Source organism: Phyllobates terribilis, unplaced genomic scaffold (genome assembly GCF_046119375.1).
Source record: "Phyllobates terribilis strain yellow unplaced genomic scaffold, ASM4611937v1 Scaffold_8__6_contigs__length_399053987, whole genome shotgun sequence".
In the NCBI taxonomy this organism is placed as follows: domain Eukaryota; kingdom Metazoa; phylum Chordata; class Amphibia; order Anura; family Dendrobatidae; genus Phyllobates; species Phyllobates terribilis.
Genome location: NW_027362768.1, coordinates 54,643,442 through 54,664,780, shown reverse-complemented (window position 1 = coordinate 54,664,780; position 21,339 = coordinate 54,643,442). Strand labels below are relative to the sequence as shown.

Here is a 21,339-nt window from a genome sequence, read left to right as displayed (position 1 = left end):
TCAATGATCTTTAGCCCATACGGTGCCTTTAGCTGTAACACTTGCAATACCAGAAGCGATTCACATCTGCATATCTAACTAATGCAATATTGCAAAGGTTCTATGTCTGGTGTAAATGTGCGGATGCTGGATGGCAGCAACTAAAATGAAAGGCTCCAGATATCAGCGACAATGCTACTGCCGGCAGGCAAGGATAAGGAGAATTTCTGCCTTAAGCCACAGCTGTGTTTGTGCCTGAGCATTATGAAGGCCTGCTAGACCGGCTGTCTAAATGAGTAGCTGTCTCTCACCCCTCCCATCCCCTCCCTTTTTTCCTCTCTCCTGTTCTTTTTTTTCTCTTCTCTTTTCCTGCTGAGCGACTGCAAAAAGGAGCTTTTAGGCTTCTGTTCAGCTGCATTCGCCCTAACCGTGTATTCATCCCAACGTCATTGCTTCCTTTTTTTTTGCGCTCTGGAATCAAAAAAGCACTAAATCGTTTAACGCAGCAGCAGCAGCATCATCATCATCGCTGAAAGGTAGGGGAGGTAGAGCTGAAGTCACTGTCAATGGGAAGACAAAAATAATTCCTGCTGAGATTTCAATTGCATGCTGTTTATGTCTATGTGGGTTACAGGAGCTAACAGGCCTGCAGTCTGCTGTCAGACGGAGATTGGGTTCCTTGCGTAGCCCTGCTTTGCCTATTTATAGCAGCTTGTTTCGTAGCATCCATATTTATTATGCACTTTATTTACCTGAACTGTTGGGAATTATTTTGCTGGTCAATATGTTTTTTTCCATATTTGCTTTAACAATTATGTTCATACAGGAATGTAATTTCCCCCACAGCGCTTGTATCTGTTACTCTAGAATTTTCTCTGCACTTTCCAGGGATCTGAGTTCCATTTTCACTTTGGTGTTCTTGCACCTCCACCTTTCTCCAGATAGTTGATAGTTGAACTTTGTGCTTTCTGTCTGCTCTGGTGAATTGTATAGTATAATGTTATCATATTCTGGGTGTGGATGATGAGTTAACTGTATTATTGCCAGGGGCCATGAGTAGCTCCATAACTTCCCCTTTCCTTTATTCTTTATGATAAATCCTAGACTCCCCTCTTCCTGGATTGGCAGCATGACTACTAATGAATAATGGGAATTTCCTGTGGGGTAATATATTGTTTTTTTATGTGCATGACAATAGCAGTGTAAATTGTGTTGGGAAATAATAAGCTGCGTTGTGGAAGTAGTGGTGACGGTGGACAGCGGTCCATGGATGTTATTCTTCGAGCTTGGGACATGGCTTCTACTTCTGAACCCTCTGGCATTTCCTAAGATGAATTGTCTTTTATTGACTACAGTACAATAGGGCAGAAGGTGAACACTAATGAACTCTTCCTCTGTGAGGGCTGATTACCAACAACACTCTCTGATGGCTGTCAATGCAATATACAGCCACTGAATGACCACTGCACGTATGCAGGGGTGTTAATACAATAGAATTTAGCACAAGGTTGTTTTATAAGAAATGCAGAAATTGATCGATGATGAGTTACTATAAGGACGCAGCCAGACAGCCATATAAATCGGACCAAGATCGGGCCGCAGTACTCAGACTGGCTGTGGCTCTCCCGACCCAAGCATGACACCTGCATAGAAATATATGAGGCTGTCACGCTCAGGTCAGGAGAGCCGCCGGCCAGTCCATGTACTGTGGTCCGATCTTGGTCCAATTTATAAGGCCGTCTGTGACCTAGTGCAATATAATATATAAATCATCACCTTTCGGGAAAGGGGGAAACGTGGACAAGGGGAAATATATGTGTCTGCCAGGTTAGGTTTAATTGTACCGGTCAAAAAATGCTTTCCCATTCTATGAGATATTAATATTAAATGCCCACTTAATAATATTTTTAGGCTATAATGACTTGGGTGGCACTTTGACCACAACATTGTTCCTGAAGGATAAAGTGCACTATTTTTTAGCTATGTGATAAATATGATGCGAGATACCTTTACAACTTCTGGGAACAAGGGAATATATACAAGGTGCTTACAGAATTTCTGTAAAGAATAGTTAGAGAATGTAGTGATTAATAGTATTCCTTTGGGGGAAATTTATCATACAGTATGTGGCATTTTTTTAAGTCAGTTTTGCCAGACACAATATTGCCATAATTTCTGGCAAATGTATCAAATGTTGAATGGAGGTTGACAAATTTGCCTCATCTTTTAATACATCTGCAGATGTTTCTTTAATTGTTATGCCCACCTACTGGACTGAGAATGCAAAAACTTAGCAACATTTTAAAAAGTTCGGATTCATGAATGTTAAAGGGAAACTGACAGCTGATATCCGGAATCCTCCGGGGACCAAGTCGCATTGTGGACTTGATGCACAGGCGGATCCCTGGCTAGTTCTCTCCGCCCACTGCCAGTGAGTAACAGGTCTCTCCCTATGCATGCAGGGAGAGACCTGTCACTGGAAGGGAGCTGGTAGAGAGAGCAGCCTGGGACCCACCAGGCTGATTAGACTCTCATACAGCTCAGTCACTGGCGACTCTTCACTCCAACTTAACAAATCGAGATTGCATGGAGCAAATGGTTATGAAATGTGCCCCTAACAGCAAAATAGTGAACTTTTTGAAGTTGCTGGAGTTTGTGTTGCCATTAATTGTGCCAAATTTATCTGTGTCACAAATTGTTTTATAAATTTAACATCTCTTCAAATATAACTCTTCAGTAAGGAAAGTGGAAAAACATCTCAATACAGAAGTGAGAACTGCAACTTTTTAAAAAGCCGCAATTCATAAATTTGCTCTACCATGCCCGCTTTATAAAAGGCAAGAGTGGTGTAAAATTGAAAAACATCCTAATTTTGGGTGCAAAAGCAACCTATGACAAATTGTGACTTTTTGATGCCAGAAAATGCCTTGATAAATTCCCACTCCCTCTCATCATTATTTTGCAAATGCACTAAATAAAAGGCGCAAAGATCATTAGAAATGCCCATAGTGGCACAGTTCATGAATGGAGCTAAACTTAAACTTTCTGTTCTTTTGTCAAGTAGGTTTATATCAGGGTCAGGGACCATTCAATAATCGAATAATCTAGGTGGCTTAGCTGTTGGCTTTTGCTTATCTTTCAGGGTTTCTTTAAAGGAAGTCTTTCAGGACAATATGACTGTTGAAATCAAGCACAAGCACTTGGTGCACCCATGCTGTGTCCAGCTCAGTGCTACTTCCCACCTCCTTATTTTCCATACATCTCTGCCCCTTCTTTCTTGATTGGCATCTATGGCTTTACAGGAGGCAGAGAATGACAGGGATAGATGGAAAACAAGTAGTTGGGAAGGTGCACTATTTTGCATGGTCACTCAAAGAGTGCCTGTCCTTGGTTTGAGCAGTTATTTTGTGCTGACAAACTCAATTTAAATCCTCAGGGGTTTACATCCTACTCTCAGGATGCTATACCTAAGAGGCATTTGTTTGGTTTCGCTAGCCACTCCGTGTGGTAATGAAGTCACTGCTTATTTCAGAATTGATTCCAAACACCCTCAGCAGTGATTGTGCTGACAGCGGGTCGCCAAATCTCAGACCACCATGTGGTCATAGTTCTTGTTGCTAACAAAGGACACAGCTCAGAAGGCCTTCACAGAAAAGGGTTTACTTCTCTAACCTCCTTAAATTAACATGAACACCTTGTTCTTGTCCCATTGAATCTTCCCACGGGAATAAAAGTCGTGCACAGTTGAGCTCTACACGGGACAGTTTGCTCCACCAACTCAACTGCCCATCTGGGGCAATACTTAGGTCTTGCTGTGTCGTACATCTCTGGCACTGCTCCGTCTCTGTTATCCCAGCACATTATCACTCCACTCAACTACCAACAGTCAAGTACAAGCTTAGTCTCGCTCGCAGTTGGGCCAAAAGGCTCAGGATATCAGTCATAGACCCAGCCAATAAAAAGAGGAAGCCTAATTAAATACATATAATTTATTTAAATGTATCAAAATAATGAATTTATTACAATTATACATATAAATATACATAGAAAAGGAGTCATATGAGCAAATTGTATGAGATTACCAAATAAAAAATTACAAATGGGAGATCAACCAAGATGAAAGCATGGTCACTCACCAAAAAATCCCTCACTATAAAGGCTACAGCACCCTAAGTACTAATACCAATCTTCAAGAGCAAAATCCAGTATGAACATATAATACTATTTATTCCATAAGCCAATAACAAATACCCAAAAACCATATTATCCAAAGAGGCAAATCAAAATCTAGCACCTAAAATAGACTGCACATTAATAGACAATATGGATTGTATAATACATATATATAGTACTGTATGTAAAATATGAAGGCCTAAAATACATAAACCACTGAGTATCACTGTTTATTTAATTAATTATGCAGAATAAGAATAGCTTATTATAATCAGCTGCAATATGGATAGTCACAAAAATTCAAAGAATCATCTATGTGAATAAATAGATAAGCCCCTATGAATGCCTTCAATACCTTGCGACATGGTAATCATAGGAAGGTCGCACGTTTCAGCAAACTATGAACTTCATAGTCTCTCTTTCATAGGCCATAGTAGGTGACGCGACCCCAGGGCAATGGGGTACTCGGCAGCCGGGCCTATGGATGCTGGTGGGGGATAGGTCACCGTGGCTGGCCTGGTTCGTGGCCCAGGGCGGTCAACCAAAAAGGGGGATTGTAACTTGGATAGGAAAAATAAAATAAATAGTTTGTGACGCCACCTGTCGTATCTGGTAAGGATTACCAGCGCTGCTGCAGACCTCCGGGGGGTGATGGGAAGGCAGCTGGGATGTTTCTGCTCCCCACAGGTGGAGCGGGCCCCCGGGGCAGTGTGAAGTTTGATGGTGGTGATGCTGGGACTTGTAGTGCAGGCGGATGGCGCAGCAGGAGTAACTGACAGAGACAGGGGATTCGCTTCAATACCTTTACTGGTGCGGATGTCAGGTACGGTCCAGGGTACTCAGTAGGATGGGTGCACTTCAGGACTTCTCCCCAGTGAGCGGGTATAAGGCCTCCTGGTCCGTGTCTGCCTCTCTGTATGCTCCTGGCCAGCCTGCAACTGGGCCTAGCTTATGTGTCGTGTTGTTCCTTCACCTGTCACTCGGTAGTAGGACCTTCTGTTAGCAACCACTCTCCCTGGACGCTGGGGCCTTGTGGTTACTGGTCCTGTAATGGGTCTAGCTTCAGGTCATCCAGGGACTTGTGGTTTTCCTGGGATGCCGGTGATCCCTACTGGGTATAAAGGGACCCTGTAGGTGCGGACCCGGTGTCCGGTTTGTATATCGGGGTGAGCCTATGATGCTCCTCTGCCCCCTTAACTCCTCTCTCCTTTCTCCTCTTTGCCGTCGGCCACACTCGGGGCCCTCAGAACTCAGCAGCAGACGAGCTGCGTCTTCGCTGTTCTCAGCGTCAGCACGCTCCCCAACAACTAACTCTGACTGAACTGCCTGCCTCCACCCTCCATATATATATCCCTGACGGGCTCCCTCTGGTGGTATGAGGTGGAAGGGTGGAGGTGTTTGTATGTAATGAGGGCCTCTTGTGGAGAAGTCCGTCCATGCACCCTGGGTCCTGTGGTACCTGTGTACAGCAGGGTGCCACATTGGTCTCTCAGTTAGGGTTCCATGCTTCAAAACTGACACCAAACGCTGCCCCTAAATAGCTTTCATCTTCTCACCTCTTCTGCTTTGTTGCACAACATGTCAGTGCCACATGGCTCACATCTACGTCAATGGTGTACATTCAAGCCTCTCCTCCCCAAAGCAAGGTCTTCAACACGGCCCCTAACTATCACAGGTCTTTAATAGGATTAAGTTAGGAAGAGAGCAAAAAAAAGGAGGTCGATGCCTCATGTAATCGGGTTGGATCAACATAACAATATTGGAGTCAATGAGGGTATATTCACCTATTTTTGGGTAGCTACATCATTTATATCCAACATATGGGTTCCATTGCTGCTGCCTGGTGTACAAGTGCAGGATGCCTAGTCGTAGACTAATAGGCCTTGTGATGCATCAGTACAACTTGAAAAAGCTTATAGTTTTAGAGAAAGTAAATATTTAGGAGCTGTTAAATAATTAAATGGATTGTCCAGCAGTGCACAACAATGCTATTTTCTCAAAACCAAAATCGTCTACAATAATATTGGCCAAAGGGATATTTTTTACCTTGTAAACTCCATTGCCCAGGCGTAACTTTAACCACTGCACCCACTTTAGGGCCTACATTGGCATCAATCGTTTTCTGGACCTATGGTGACACTGGTACCTCCTCCTGTAAGTTGACAGCCAGCCCTGCTGCTCAACTACTCGGCCAGGGGTCAATGATGCTGCATAGTTTTAATTGACAGACCAGTACAGCTTGTATACTTAGCTAAGGTTTCCTTCTCCAGGGTAGAGGTCTAAAGGGTAATGTTTCTCCTTGTAGAGAGTGACATACCGGCTCTGGCATGCCAAGGTAAGGAGGCTTATTCATCGTGCAATGCTCCTCTGGAAAATTTAATATGCAAATTGCCTCTTCAGAGAGGAACAGGACTTGAATTTTATAGTGCCACCTATTGGAAGCAGCAATCCTACAAGTCATAATCGACCCTTTAATGAGTCTTGCAATATGACTTAGGATAATAGCCTAATCAGAATCTCAATTTACAGACACGGTGCTTCGAGCTGTTGGCCCTCGTCAGTGCAAAGTATGAGAACTGAATTGGCTAGGTGAACTTTCTCCAGGGTAGAAAGTTCAGGTGACTGTCCTAGCCCTGTATCTAAATACCTTGTCCAAGCCAGTGTTTTTAGGAATCCCCCCAGCATCTGGGCCTCTGACACACAATAACACTGTATATACACTAAAGTATATTCATATTCAATGCTTAGCTAATATATATATATCCATAAAGAAACATACCTTAACAGTGTTTCCCTGGATTAAATATTAATGACCTATTCTTAAGCAATCAATATTAATTAGAGGAGACCCGATTGTAAACCCTCCAGCAGATTAAATAGTTTATGGAACTTTGTCATTCATACAAGTACTGCAACCTCTTAAAACATGCAGTGCTCTAATTACTTCCATTTCGTCTATTTACAGTGGCTTGCAAAAGTATTCACCTCTTTGGCCTTTTACCTATTTTATTACATTACATTACGACCTGTGTTTAAATATTTTTGTAATATGATTTTTGTGTGTGATGCATCAGCACTAAATAGTCTAAGTTGGTGAAGTGAAAAAAAGTATAGGCATAAATTTAATTTATGAGATTAAATAACTAAAAATTGACGTGCATATTTATTCACCCCTTTTGCGATGAAGCCTCCTAAAAACTTCTGGTGCAAGCAATTACTTTCTTCATACATCACATGCTTAGGGAAAGGAAGTTCACCTGTGTCCAATCTAAGTGTCAAATGTCTGTCAGTATATACACACCTTTTCTGAAAGGCCACAGAGGCTGCAACACCATTAAGCAAAAGGCACCACTAACCAAACAACAATATGAAGACCAAGGAGATCTCCGAATAAGTCAGAAACAAAGTTGTTGAGAATTAAAAGTGGGGGATGAGTTATAAATATATATATATATATATATATATATATATCTCAAAGACTGAATCCAAAACACGCCAGGTGTTTGAAACGCGTTCAGTTATTCATCTTCCTACATCTCCCACACCTCAACTATAAACTATATCTAGACGATATGTCACAACAATTGCCTTTGTTTTAATGGATCAAATAAAGACTTCATGACTTTATATTGCCAAAGCTGGATCTATTTCTTTTACCTGCCTAAAAAATATCCAAATCTCTGATGATCCCCCGGCGCACCATCAAATCCATTATCATCAAATGGAAAGAACATCGTACCACAAAAAACCTGTCAAGAGAGGGCTGCCCACCAAAACTCTCAGCCTGTGCAAGGAGGGCATTAATCAGAGAGGCAGGACAGAGACCAAACGTAACCCTGAAGGAGCTGCAGAGTTCCCAAGCAGAGACTGAAATATCTGTCCATACAACCACAATAAGCCATACACTCCATAGAGGTGGCCTTTATGGAAGAGTGGGCAGAAAAAAGCTTTTACTTACAAAAATTATAAGGCTCCTTTTGAGTTTGCCAAAAGACATGTGAGAGACTCCCCAAATGTATGGAGGAAGGTGCTGTGGTCTGTTGAGACCAAAATTTAACTTTTTGGCCACCAAGGTAAACTATGTTTGGCGCCAAACCAACATAGCTCCTCACCCCAAGAACACAATTCCGACAGTGAAATATGGTGGTGGCAGCATCATGATGTGGGGATTTTTGAGCAAAACCTGTTTCAGTCTGTCAGTGATGTGAGACTGGGACAGAGGTTCACCTTCCAACAAGACAATGACCCAAAGCATACTGCTAAAACAATACATTAAGTGGTTTAAGAGGAAACATGTAAATGTTTTGGAATGGCCCAGTGAAAGCCCAGACTTTAGTCCAGTTGAGAATCTGTGGTCAGACTTGCATATTGCTGCACACAAGAGGAAAACAATTTAACTTGAAGGAGCTGGAGCAGTTTTATTTGACAAATGGGCAAAAATTCCAGTGCAAGATGTGGAAAGCGCATAGAGACTTATCCAAAGCAACTTGCAGCTGTAATTGCCGCTAAAGAAGGCAAGTTACAGGTATATAGTTATGCACACTGAAGTTTTCAGTAACTTTGTCTCATTTGTTGTTTGCTTCACAATAAAAATAAAACCAAAATGATCACAGTTGTAGTCATGTTGTTTACATGAACTGAAGCAAACCCTTTAAAAAACAAGTGAAATTCCAAGTTGTGAGGTAGCAAGATACGAAAAATGCCAAGGGGATGAATACTTTTTCAAGCCACTGTAGTAGCAGCTGCAGCAGCATTGCAGGGTATAGCAGAATTGTACAATATAATTGAATGGGGCAATGTTGCATTACCCTGCACAGACGTAACTAACTAAATGGTGTGCAGGTAAAAAGAGCAATGTAACATTTATAAGGCTGCAGTGATCACACAAGACCCACAGCCCCTTAAAATAGGTGACCGTCAGGGATATTGAGAGTTGAACCCCCACCGATCTGATATTTATGGCATATCTTAAAAATTTATGATCAATATTATTATTCCAGAAAACTCCTTAAGTCTTTTTTTGGGGAGGATAATATTTACCCCACCCCAGCTTTACAAGCCTCTTCTTGTCTACTTACGGTTGTGGCCGACAGTGTTGGCATCCTTAAAATTGTTCCAAAAAATGAAGTATTTTTTCTCCCAGAAAATTATTGCAATTACACATGTTTTGCTATACACATGTTTCTTTCTTTTGTGTGTATTGGAACAAAAGAAAAGAACAGAGGAAAAAAAGGCAAATTGGACATAATTTCACACAAAACCCCCTAAAATGGGCCGGCCAAAATAGTTTTCACCCTCAACTTAATATTTGGTTGCACACCCTTTGGAATAAATAACTGCAATCAATCGCTTCCTATAACCATCAACAAGTGTCTTACATCTCTCAACTTGAATTTTGGACCACTCTTCTTTTGCAAACTGCTCCAGGATTTTAAGATCTCTTCACAGGTGTGCAATGGGATTTAGATCCAGACTCATTGCTGGCCACTTCAGAAGTCTCCAGCACTTTGTTTCCATCCATTGGGTGCTTCTTGAAGTATGTTTGGTGTCATTGTACTGCTGGAAGACCCATGAACTAGAACACAAACCTAGCTTTCTGACACTAGGCACTATTTTGCGACCCCAAATCCTTTGGTAATCTTCAGATTTCATGCTGGCTTTCACACAGTCAAGGCACCCAGTGCCAGAGGCAGCAAAACAACACCAAAATGTCTTTGAACTTTGACCATGTTTGACTGTAGGTACTGTGTTCTTTTCTTTGTAGGCCTTATTCCTTTTTTGGTAAACAGTAAAATGATGTGTTTTACCAAAAAGCTCTATTGTAGCCTCATCTGTCCACAAAATGCTTTCCCTGTAGGATTTTGGCTTACTCATGTACATTTTGGCAAACTGCAGTCTAGCTTTTTTATGTCTCTATGTCAGTAGTGGGGTCCTCCTGGGTCTTCTGCCATGGCGTTTCATTTCATCCAAATGTCGATGGAAGTTTCTCGCTGACACTGATGTACCCTAAGCTTGAATGTCTTTGGAACTTGATTTAGGCTGCTAATCCACCATCTGGACTATCTTGTGTTGCAACCTTTCATCAATTTTTCTCTGCCATCCACATCCAGTGAGATTAGCTACAATGCCATGGATTGTAAACCTCTTGATTATGTTGTGCACTGTGGACAAAGAAACATCAATATCTCTGGAAATGGACTTGTAACCTTGAGATTTGTTGATATTGTTGAACAACTTTGGTTCTCAAGTCCTCAGACAGTTATTTTCTCCTCTTTCTGTTCTCCATGCTTAGTGTGGCACACACAGACACACAATGCAAAGATTGAATTAACTTCTCCCCTTTTTATCTGGTTTCCGGTGTGATTTCCATATTGCCCTCACCTGTTACTTGCCACAAGTGAGTTTGAATGAGTATCACATTCTTGAAACAAAGTTGTTCACCCACAATTTTAGAAAGGTGCCAACAATTTTGTTCAGCTCATTTTTGGGTTTTTGTGCGAAATTATGTCCAATTTGCCTTTTTTCTCTGTTTTTTTTGTGATGTTGCAATACATACAAAGGAAATAAACATATGTATAACAAAACATGTGCAATTACACTAATTTTTTGGGAGAAATACTTAATTGACTGGAACAATTTCAAGGGTGTAAACACTTTTGGCCATGACTCTATGCTGAAAGCATACCTGTCATTTCAGGTAATTCTTCAGTATAGGTTATTATGTGTGTACATGAGATATAACACCGTGTCTAGTTATTATATGAGTTGAGTTGTACAGCTGTTCCCTTTCTTAAGCTAACATGTACAGTACAGACCAAAAGTTTGGACACACCTTCTCATTTAAAGATTTTTCTGTATTTTCCTGACTATGAAAATTGTACATTCACACTGAAGGCATCAAAACTATGAATTAACACATGTTGAATTATATACTTAACAAAAAAGTGTGAAACAGCTGAAAATATGTCTTATATTCTAGGTTCTTCAAAGTAGCCACCTTTTGCTTTGATGACTGCTTTGCACACTCTTGGCATTCTCTTGATGAGCTTCAAGAGGTAGTACAGACTTTTGGTCTGTACTGTAAAATATAATAATTCAAAATGTTTACGCTAACACAGTTTTCCGCTATGCTGGCACTATTTTGAATTTTCAGTTCCAGCCAGTCTACACAGTGGGTGTAGACTGGCTGCACAAAAGCATCTTTTTCTGTATAGCACAATTTCAGAAGCAGCAGCAGCGTGGAAGACATTATACAGCAGTACTAAGCTGTATGGCTGTGAATCCAACTCTGATAAGCTAAATCATTCACTAACTTCAACACAATCTACCTGTTTTGACTTCTGCTTCTTTCTCATCATGTGCCCCTCTCCATAGAGTATAGTAGGATTACAGTGTCCATTTTAGGAACTGATCAGATATCAAAATCAAACATCAGAATGATGTCAGTTTGAGGCTAAATACCCAGTCTGAGAACTGATTTTGATAAGTAATTCTGACGAGTGATTCTGACGAGTGATTCCGACGAGTGATTTTGATTAGCGATTCTGACAAGTGACTCTGACAAGTGACTTTTACAACTGTAATAATAATAAAAAAAAGAGTAACTGTTTGCTGATTGGACCCGAAACCAAAATTCTATATCCCAAAGCCAGTGCACTAACCACTGAGCTATAAACTCAGTTGTAAACACCCAGGAGTTCTATTTGGTTATATGATTTTCAGTGCAAACTTGTCTATAACTCATTGGGACTTATGCACAGACTTCAAGCAAGCCAAATTCAAATGATGTTTGATTTTGATGTGTGAGTCTGATGTGTGACTTTCTTCAAACATCAGAATCACAATGACTTTTAGTCACCCTGAGTATTTTCATGGTTTATCTCATAAGACAAGAAAAGCTATTGGCTAGTATTACTTGACTAGATAGTGCAATGGTAAGGCATCAACCTCTGAAACTACAGTGTTAAGAGTTCAAATCCTGTTAGGAATAAAAAAAAAAAAAATGGTTAGTTATGACTGTTTAGCACACAAACTACAGGGGTGTTTTACTTTTATTATCTGACACTCTGATTGTCATCCTGATGTAAGAGTTTCAGACACGCTGTCTATTTGCATGGTAAATTACATAGAAAAAGTAAATTGGGAGGCAATCATTTACTACATATCTATTTCCAAGTGACTTTATATTTGCATAATTTCTTAAAGGGGTCTAATGATAAAATGTCTTTATTGTAAATTTTTATTTCCATCCACCCAAGTACTGGCTGCAAACTACCAATTTACTTTTGCTATATAATTTACTATGCAAATAGACAGCGTGTCTGAAACTCTTAACACGTCAGGATGACAATCAGAGTGTCAGTTATTAAAAGTAAAACACCCCTGTAGTTTGTGTGCTAAATAGTCATAATTAAAAAATCTTATTCCTAACAGGATTTGAACTCTAACACTCTAGTTTCAGAAACTGATGCCTTACCTTTAAGCTATTCAGTCAACTGATACCAACTGATAGCTTTTCTTGTCTTATGAGATCAACCATGAAAATATTCAGGGCGACTAAAAGTCATTGTGATTCTGATTCTGATGTTTGAAGAAAGTCACACATCAGACTCACACATCAAAATCAAACATCATTTGAATTTGGCTTGCTTGAAGTCTGTGCATAGGTCACAATGAGTTTTAGACAAGTTTGCACTGAAAATCATAAAACCAAATAGAACTCTTAGAACTTCACAACTGAGTTTATAGCTGAGTGGTTAGTGCACTGGCTTTGGGATATAGAATTTTGGGTTCAAGTCCCATCAGTGATCAGCTTTTTATTATTATTACAGTTGTAGAAGTCACTTGTCAAAATCACTCGTCAGAATCTCTTGTCAAAATCACTTGTCTGAATCACTTGTCAAAATAACTTGTCAGAACCACTCATCAAAATCACTTGTCAGAATCATTTGTCAAAATCACTTGTCAGAATCACTCGTCAAAATCACTCATCAGAATCACTCGTCAAAATCACTTGTCAGAATCACTCATCAAAATCACTTGTCAAAATCACTTGTCAGAATCACTTGTCAGAATCACTCGTCAGAATTACTTATCAAAATCAGTTCTCAGACAGGGTATTTAGCCTCAAACTGACATCATTCTGATGTTTGATTTTGATATCTGATCAGTTCCTAAAATGGACACTGTATAGGATATGTAACCAGACCCCTCACTGTGCTGGTGCTTCATCATGGTTTGACCAGGGTGTGCCTGAGCTGTTTTTTAGAGTGGATGGTGAGTTCAGATGGAAGGGGGCAAGTGGCTCAAAAGTGGAGAGAGAGGCAGAATTATCTGATAAGCTATAGCACTCAGTTTAGCCAAGCATGCCATTTTGGCTACTGGAAGTACAATCTTGTAGCTGTAATATACATACCTCAGATGCAACAGCATATTAAGCTGGCACATGCACAGAATAATGTTCCCCAATGCAACGATTCAATTCCAATATCAAACGTTTTGAATGGAAATATATTTTTACTATTAATAAGCAATCATTTTGTTGTGATGGTTTTGACCATTTACATTGGGTTACTATAAGTGCTTGGAAATATTTCATTTATAACATTGCTGCATGTAAAAAGAGTTTAGTATTTTCCTACTGTGTTGGTTTCTGAATACATGTTCAAACAGGAGAAACTATGTACTAAGCGCCTTTATATGAAGCATATCCAGAGTCTGTGTAAGGAAAGAGTTAGATGATGCCTAAAGATTACTATGTACTGTTGTGGCCAAAAGGTTGACACAAAGTTTCCTTCTCCAGTTTTTATAGTGGCAATTTGCATTAAAGGGGTTTTCCCAGGAACAAAGTTAATTTTAAAGTTGATTTTAATCAATAGATCTTGGAATAATAATAACTTCCACATTGGATGTGTTTAAAAATAATGTGCTGAGATAATCTTATTATTGTGCCCCTGCTGTGTACTGTGTAATGACTGTGTCTGACCGTACAGGAACATGGTCTGATCAGACCACAGCTCCTGGACAGGGATGGAGCAAAAAACAATACAGATATTACAGCCCGGGATCACAGCTGATTCTTTTTATGAGGTAAAGCATGTCCCTGTCTGTTTCTAAAAAATGTTTTACCTCAAAGAAAGAATTATTTGCCATCCCGAGCTGTAATGCCTGAATACCTTTTTTCTTCCTCCCCTGCCCAGAAGATGTGGTATGATCAGCCCATGTTCCTGTACGGTCAGACACAGTCATTACACAGTACACAGCAGGGGCACATTTATAAGATCATCTCAGCACAGGAATATTTTTTTAAACACATCCAATTGTGAAAATTATTATTATACCACAATCTTTATTTGTGGGAAAACCCCTTTAACCCACCTTGTTATGAAGAGTGATCAGATAAATTGCAAAATCTTTCGTTGTCATGAAATTAAACTTAATGACTAAAAACCCTAATTTCAGCACTGCCACAAAATGACCTGCTTACATTATCTCAGTGATCTTTTCGTTAGTTCAGGAGAAAGTGGTAATGAGAACAAGGCAGCTGATTTGACTCTGTCATGTTGATCACATTATAAGAGTACGCAGTTTGTTTTAAAAGAGTGTTTAAACTCATTGTCTTCTTCTGGTTACCATGATTATCTCCAAAGAAATGTGAGCAGTCATCATTGCTTTGTTTCAAGAGATTTACAGACAAGAACATTGCTACCATGTATTGGATTATCAAGAACTTTAAACAGAAACGTTCAAATTGCTATGAAAAAGGGTTCACAACGCCCAAGAAAGTGTACCAGTACCATCACCTAAAGAGCATTTGGCTATGGGGTCAGTTCCACACCAGTGCAGAGCTTGCTCAGCAATGGCAGCATAGTCAGTGTGTTTTAGGGCTGTCCATTAAAAAAATCATTCAGTATACAAACAATCATAAGGATTTGTGAATGTTCCCTGAAAGATCTAAAAATTCTAAAGAATCAACCTTTGTGAAAAACAAAATTTGTGTTTGGCTGCATTTTTTACAGCCTAAGGCCACAGCCCTCAGTATTTGGTCAGTATTCGGTTAGTATTTTTTCTCAGGAGTGGGAGACAAAACCAGGAGTGGGTGATAAATGCAGAACTGGTGACTTGTTTCTATTATACCTTTTCTTTGATTGTTCATCACTTGGTTTTGGCTCCCACTGCTGAGAAAAAATACTGACTGAATAATGACCAAATACTGATAGTGGGGTCTTGGCCTTAGGGTCAGGATACCTACTGCCTGTCCATGCATTGCGGTCCATATACGGTGTTGGAAATATGCTCATCTGAAATCACTGTTTCTACAAAAAAAGGCAGCAACCTTTTTTCCTAATCTTGAAAACCTATTCAATTAATTATGGATGTTATTACCATATTTTTCGGACCATAAGATGCACTCTTTTTCCCCCCAAATTTGAGAGGAAAATGGGGGGTGCGTCTTATGGTTCCGAACCTTACCAGATACTTGCGGTGGTGGTGTAGCGGGATCGCAGGGCCGATGCAGCAGAGTGGCGGTGCAGCTGTGAGGCAGAGCGGTGGTGGGTGCTGCTAAAATAAAATCTTCAAGTGACTTTGGAAGTCAGCTGCCTGTAGCGTAAAGAACAGTCATCATCTGTGCGGCGGCGAGGCAGAGCTGCTGTGCAGTGGTGCGGCGGCGAGGCACAGCTGCGAGAGTCCACCGTGATTTACAGGAAAATGGCTCATGCGCCATCTGGGAGCGCGGGCGGCCATTTTTCTGTGGATCACAGCTTCATGAAGATGGCAGCACAACACTCACAGGCCTCGGCCCCATCTAGACCACAGGCCCAAGCCAGGCTCCAGCTCACCACAGGCCCCATCCAGGCTCCAGCCCCACCACTGGCCCCGGCCCCACTAGAGGCCCCAGATCCCACCACAGGCCCCGGCCCCACTACAGACCCACACCCCAGGCCTCACCACAGGCCCAGGCCCCAGCCAGACCACAGACCCCAGCCAGACCCCAGGCCCCACCACAGGCCCCAGCCAGACTACAGGCCCCAACACAGGCCCCACCACAGGCCCCAGCCAGACCACAGGCCCAGGCCCCACCACAGGCCCCAGCCAGACTACAGGCCCCAACACAGGCCCCAGGCCCCACCACAAGCCCCAGGTCCCACCACAGGCCCTAGGCCCTGCAGCATCTCACCTCTTCTGCTGCAGCCGCCAGGTTCCCGAGGGAAGGAACTGAGGGTCCTGCGATCCTGGTCCATTACCACCACAACTCCCCGCTGCTGGAGCATCGGCTTCTCGCATCCAGGGTCGGCAGCATTCATCCACTTCTGCCGGCTTCCTGAAGGACCCTGCCTCCTGTGACCCCCGCTCCACCACCCCCCTCCCCAGGTAAGATACCTATTCAGACTATAAGATGGACCTCCATCTTATAAAAAAATATTTTTTTCCTATTTTCCACCACAAAATTTGGGGTGCGTCTTAAAGTCTGAAAAATATGGTACATCACCAAAATAAACATGAGCTGCACACATTGTTATCTTAGTACAGTGCATTCGTAGAACAGTCTAACCATGTCATATACGTCATTCGGTGTACCATTAGTAGTTTAATGCTTCCCAAATGTCCCCAGACAGGCTTTTATGGTTGGACTCACAGTTGGGGAACATTGTGGGCTGAGGTATACTATAAATAACTATACCAAGTAGGTGGCCAGGACTTGATGACAGGAGAGCAGGAGCAGCAGGAACAAGTGTCATGGGAGCAATGCAGTTAGAGGAGTCAGCCACAGGGGAGAGTTGGGTGACATCACCGGCAAGGAGGATTAGAAGAAAGCCGCAGCATCACTAGTGTCTTTTCATGGTTCCTCCTCCTTCACTGTATTTTACAGACCACTTTCACATGTCTTCCGCAGGAGATGGATATGAGCCACGGGTTGCGGATTCTTGCCTTAAGGGCTCTTTATAATGATCGGTCAGCATTGCCTTGGCCATAAATATTAGATGGGTGTCGGCCAAACAATGCTTCAGCTAATAGATATGGTGCAGATATACAAGCATGGCACTACCGCCCCTCTTGGTGCAGATATACAAGCATGGCACTACTGCCCCTCCTGGTGTAGATATACAAGCATGGCACTACCGCCCCTCTTGGTGCAGATATACAAGCATGGCACTATGACCCCTCTTGGGTCAGATATACAAGCATGGCACTACGACCCCTCTTGGTGCAGATATACAAGCATGGCACTACTGCCCCTCCTGGTGCAGATATACAAGCATGGCACTATGACTCCTCTTGGTGCAGATATACAAGCATGGCACTACTGCCCCTCTTGGTGCAGATATACAAGCATGGCACTATGACCCCTCTTGGGTCAGATATACAAGCATGGCACTACAACCCCTCTTGGTGCAGATATACAAGCATGGCACTATGACCCCTCTTGGTGCAGATATACAAGCATGGCACTACAACCCCTCCTGGTGCAGATATACAAGCATGGCACTATGACCCCTCTTGGTGCAGATATACAAGCATGGCAATATGACCCCTCTTGGTGCAGATATACAAGCATGGCACTACAATACAATACAGAAAAAATATATTTTGTTTTCCTTTGGCCTTTATTATGAGAATACCAGTACAAAAATAGTTCTGACACATTGCTACATATTTTCTTAGTAAACCATGTTGTGTACAAGTTTCTAAAGATGATCAGAACAGAAAGCTCTGTAACAACATTATTGTGTAGTAATGGAAATGGACAATATGTCATTATAACACCTATCCTTGTACTTGTATCAGCAGATAGGGCTTAGCACTTGTTTGCAAACACAAGTTGTTTGTTGGTTTTTTTGTCACTAGTACGTTTTTTTTTGTTTAGACACTTTACCTTTATTTTAACAACTGTGTTGGGGACATTTTGTAGCACTTACTAATATATAAGTAGTACAGTAGTGCACTCTTTACTTCACCTTTCCTCGTGGACTGCGCCAGGCTCTTATCCATACAATAGCTGCTGGTGGAGGCAGGTCCAGCTTTAGGAGGCAGACTGGGAAATTTCCCAGGGCCCGTCCCATTGGGAGCCCCCAACATTAACAGCAGGAGCTTCAATGATAATAGCATTATTAGTGACGCTTCCAATGTGGAGGCTGCTTTTGGACCTTTGGTGACATCACGATCATGAGAAAGGTCATGTGACCATGATGTCATCACAGATCTTGTACTCTGTGGGACTTCTGGACCTTTGGTGACATCACGATCATGAGAAAGGTCATGTGACCGTGATGTCATCACAGATCTTGTACTCTGTGGGACTTCTGGACCTTTGGTGACATCACGATCATGAGACCCATAATCTCAGGGACTGGATCTATCTTTGAACATCTCAGTAAATGGATAAATTCAATTCTTCAACCTTTGGCCCAAACAACACCGGCTTTTTTGAAAGATTCCTGTGATATTTTGTAACATTTTTTTTTCCAAAACTTGGTCTAAAGATTTTTTGTGGTTCAGTTGTGATGTCAAATCACTATATACTTGCATACCACATGACATTGCAATTAGAGCATTGGAATTTCATTTATCCCATTACAGTAATTTTCTGCTGATTTACAGATGTATACTATTTGTTACCATTTCCTTATTTTTTTCTCATTTCATAAATTATACTATTTACAATGCAGAGCCGTGTCAATGGGGGTCAAATACTTCTCTCTAGCCAATTTGGTCATGGCATTCTGGGAAATGCTGCCATGGGGAAGGATAGTCTAACCCCAATTGTTTGCATTGATGAAAGCTTATGCAATGAAAATGGGGAATCCTATTGGATTATTTCTCAAACCCATGCAATCTGCTCTAAGCACTGACTATTCTACAGCCCTGTAAAGACATTATCATCATGCACATCAGTCCATATCACTAATGGGGCTCACAACCTATCTTTCCTGTCTTGTGGAAATCCAAATGACCTAGGTAATTTTTGGCATGTAGAGAGAAACTGGAGAACCAATAAGAAACCAGCACAAACTCAAGGAAAATATACAGATTTCAGTTTTGAACCCAGGATCATTGTGCTGGTAGATCAGTGGTTTTGCTATAGAAATGACTAAAATATCCACTAATAAACATTTTAATATAATTGACTTGGAATCAATGACGGCAGTCCACGCCCTGGTAACGCAGTTATAATGAGTGAAATGATTTAGTAAAGAATAGATACAAGAACATGTAAAGAATGGAGAATGTCCACTGACTTGCTCTTCTACATCTAAAATCAGAACAAAAATTTGACTTCTTGAACTATTCTATTGAACTATTTAGAAACTTGTTTAAATGATAGATTATTTAAATGCTTATGCTTGGTATACACCTCAGATTCCAACGGATGGAATATATATATATATATATATATATATATATATATATATATATATATATATATATATCTCGTATATATATCGTATATATTTTATTATTATTTATTTATTTATTCTTTTTTCTCCATACAGTGGGGAAAATAAGTATTTGATACACTGCAGATTTTACAAGTTTTCCCACCTACAAAGAATGGAGAGGTGTGTAATTTTTATCGTAGGTATACTTAGACTGTGATAGACAGAATCTTAAAAAAAATCTAGAAAATCACATTGTATGATTTTTACCTAATTAATTTTCCTTTTTATTGCATAAAATAAGTTTTTAATACAATAGAAAAACGGAACTTAATATTTGGTACAGAAACCTTTGTTTGCAATTACAGACGTCAGACATTTCCTGTAGTTCTTGATCAAGTTTGCACACACTTCATCGGGGATTTTGGTCCACTCCTCCATATAGATTGTCTCCAGATCTTTCAGGTTTCGTGGGGGTTGCAGGGCAACATTCAGTTTTAGCTCCCTACAAAGACGTGCTGGCGTGAGCAGGGGGACCTTACGTGCCCTGCAGGATTTTAATCCATGATGCCATAATGTGATACTAACGGTAATGTTTAAGACTGTCGTCCCAGCTCTCTTCAGGTCATTGACCAGGTCCTCCCGTGTAGTTCTGGGCTGATTCCTGACCTTTCTCAGATCATCCTTACCCCACGAGGCGAGATCTTGCACGAAGTCCCAGACCGAGAAAGATTGACAGTCATCTTGTGTTTCTTCCATTTTCTAATAATTGTGCTAACAGTTGTTGCCTTCTGAACAAGCTGCTTGCCTATTGTCCTGTAGCCCATCCCAGCCTTGTGCAGGTCTACAATTTTGTTCCTGGTGTCCTTAGACAGTTCTTTGGTCTTGGCCATGGTGGAGAGGTTGGACTGTGATTGATCTTTTATACCAGTAACGAGTTCAAACAGCTGCAATTAACCCCTTTACCACCTTGGGTTTTTCCATTTTTGCGTTTTAGTTTTTTTCTTCCCTTCTTCTCAGAGCCATAACTTTTTTTTATTTTTTCGTTATTATGGCCGTGTGAGGGCTTATTTTTTGCGGGATAAGTCTTACTTATGAACGACACCATTGGTTTTACCATATCGTGTACTAGAAAACAGGGAAAAAATTCCGAATGCAGTGAAATTGCAAAAAAAGTGCAATTCCACAATTTTCTTTTTTTTACCAAGTACACTAAAAGCTAAAACTGACCTGCCATTGTGATTCTCCAGGTCATTATGAGTTCATTAATACCAAACATGTATAGGTTCTTTTTTATTTACCATAAGTGGTGAAAAAAAAATCCAAAGTTTTTTTAAAAAAATGGCACCATTTTCCAAGAACCCGTAGCGTCTCCATTTTTCTTGATCTGGGTGAGGGCGTATTTTTTGTGCGCTGAGTTGACGTTTTTATTGACATCATTTTGGGGTAGATATGATGTTTTGATCACCCGTTATTGCATTTTAATGCAATGTTGTGGCGACCAAAAAAACTTAATTTTGGCGTTTTGATTTTTTTTCGCTGTACCGTTCAGATGAATTCTTTATTTATATTGATAGATCGGGCAATTTGTGTATTCTGATTGTTTTTTAATTGTTTTATTTTGAATGGGGCGAAAGGGGGGTGATTTGAACTTTTATATTTCTAAAAATATTTAAAAAATTTTAAAAACCTTTTTTTATAACTTTTCACTTGCTTCAATAGTCTCCATTGATCAGCTGTCATGTCCCCGGAAAGGTGTGGGTTCATCGACGTAGCCGGCGCCAAACAGGGGGATGCGACCTTGGACGTA

General features: G+C 40.9%; 1 protein-coding gene across 2 annotated transcripts in view; it reads left to right on the top strand.

Annotated features, from left to right (window-relative positions):
* Positions 1 to 312: 312 nt before the first annotated feature.
* CUNH1orf21 (chromosome unknown C1orf21 homolog) overlaps positions 313 to 21,339 on the top strand; it is a 201,474-nt gene continuing 180,447 nt past the window's right edge. Inside the window, exon 1 of one of the 2 annotated variants that reach the window (XM_073642971.1) lies at positions 313 to 515. The gene's annotated coding sequence lies outside the window, so the exon portion shown is untranslated. Of the gene's footprint in view, positions 516 to 1,122; positions 1,144 to 21,339 lie in introns of those variants that run through there. The other variant, XM_073642972.1, reaches the window with a different exon arrangement.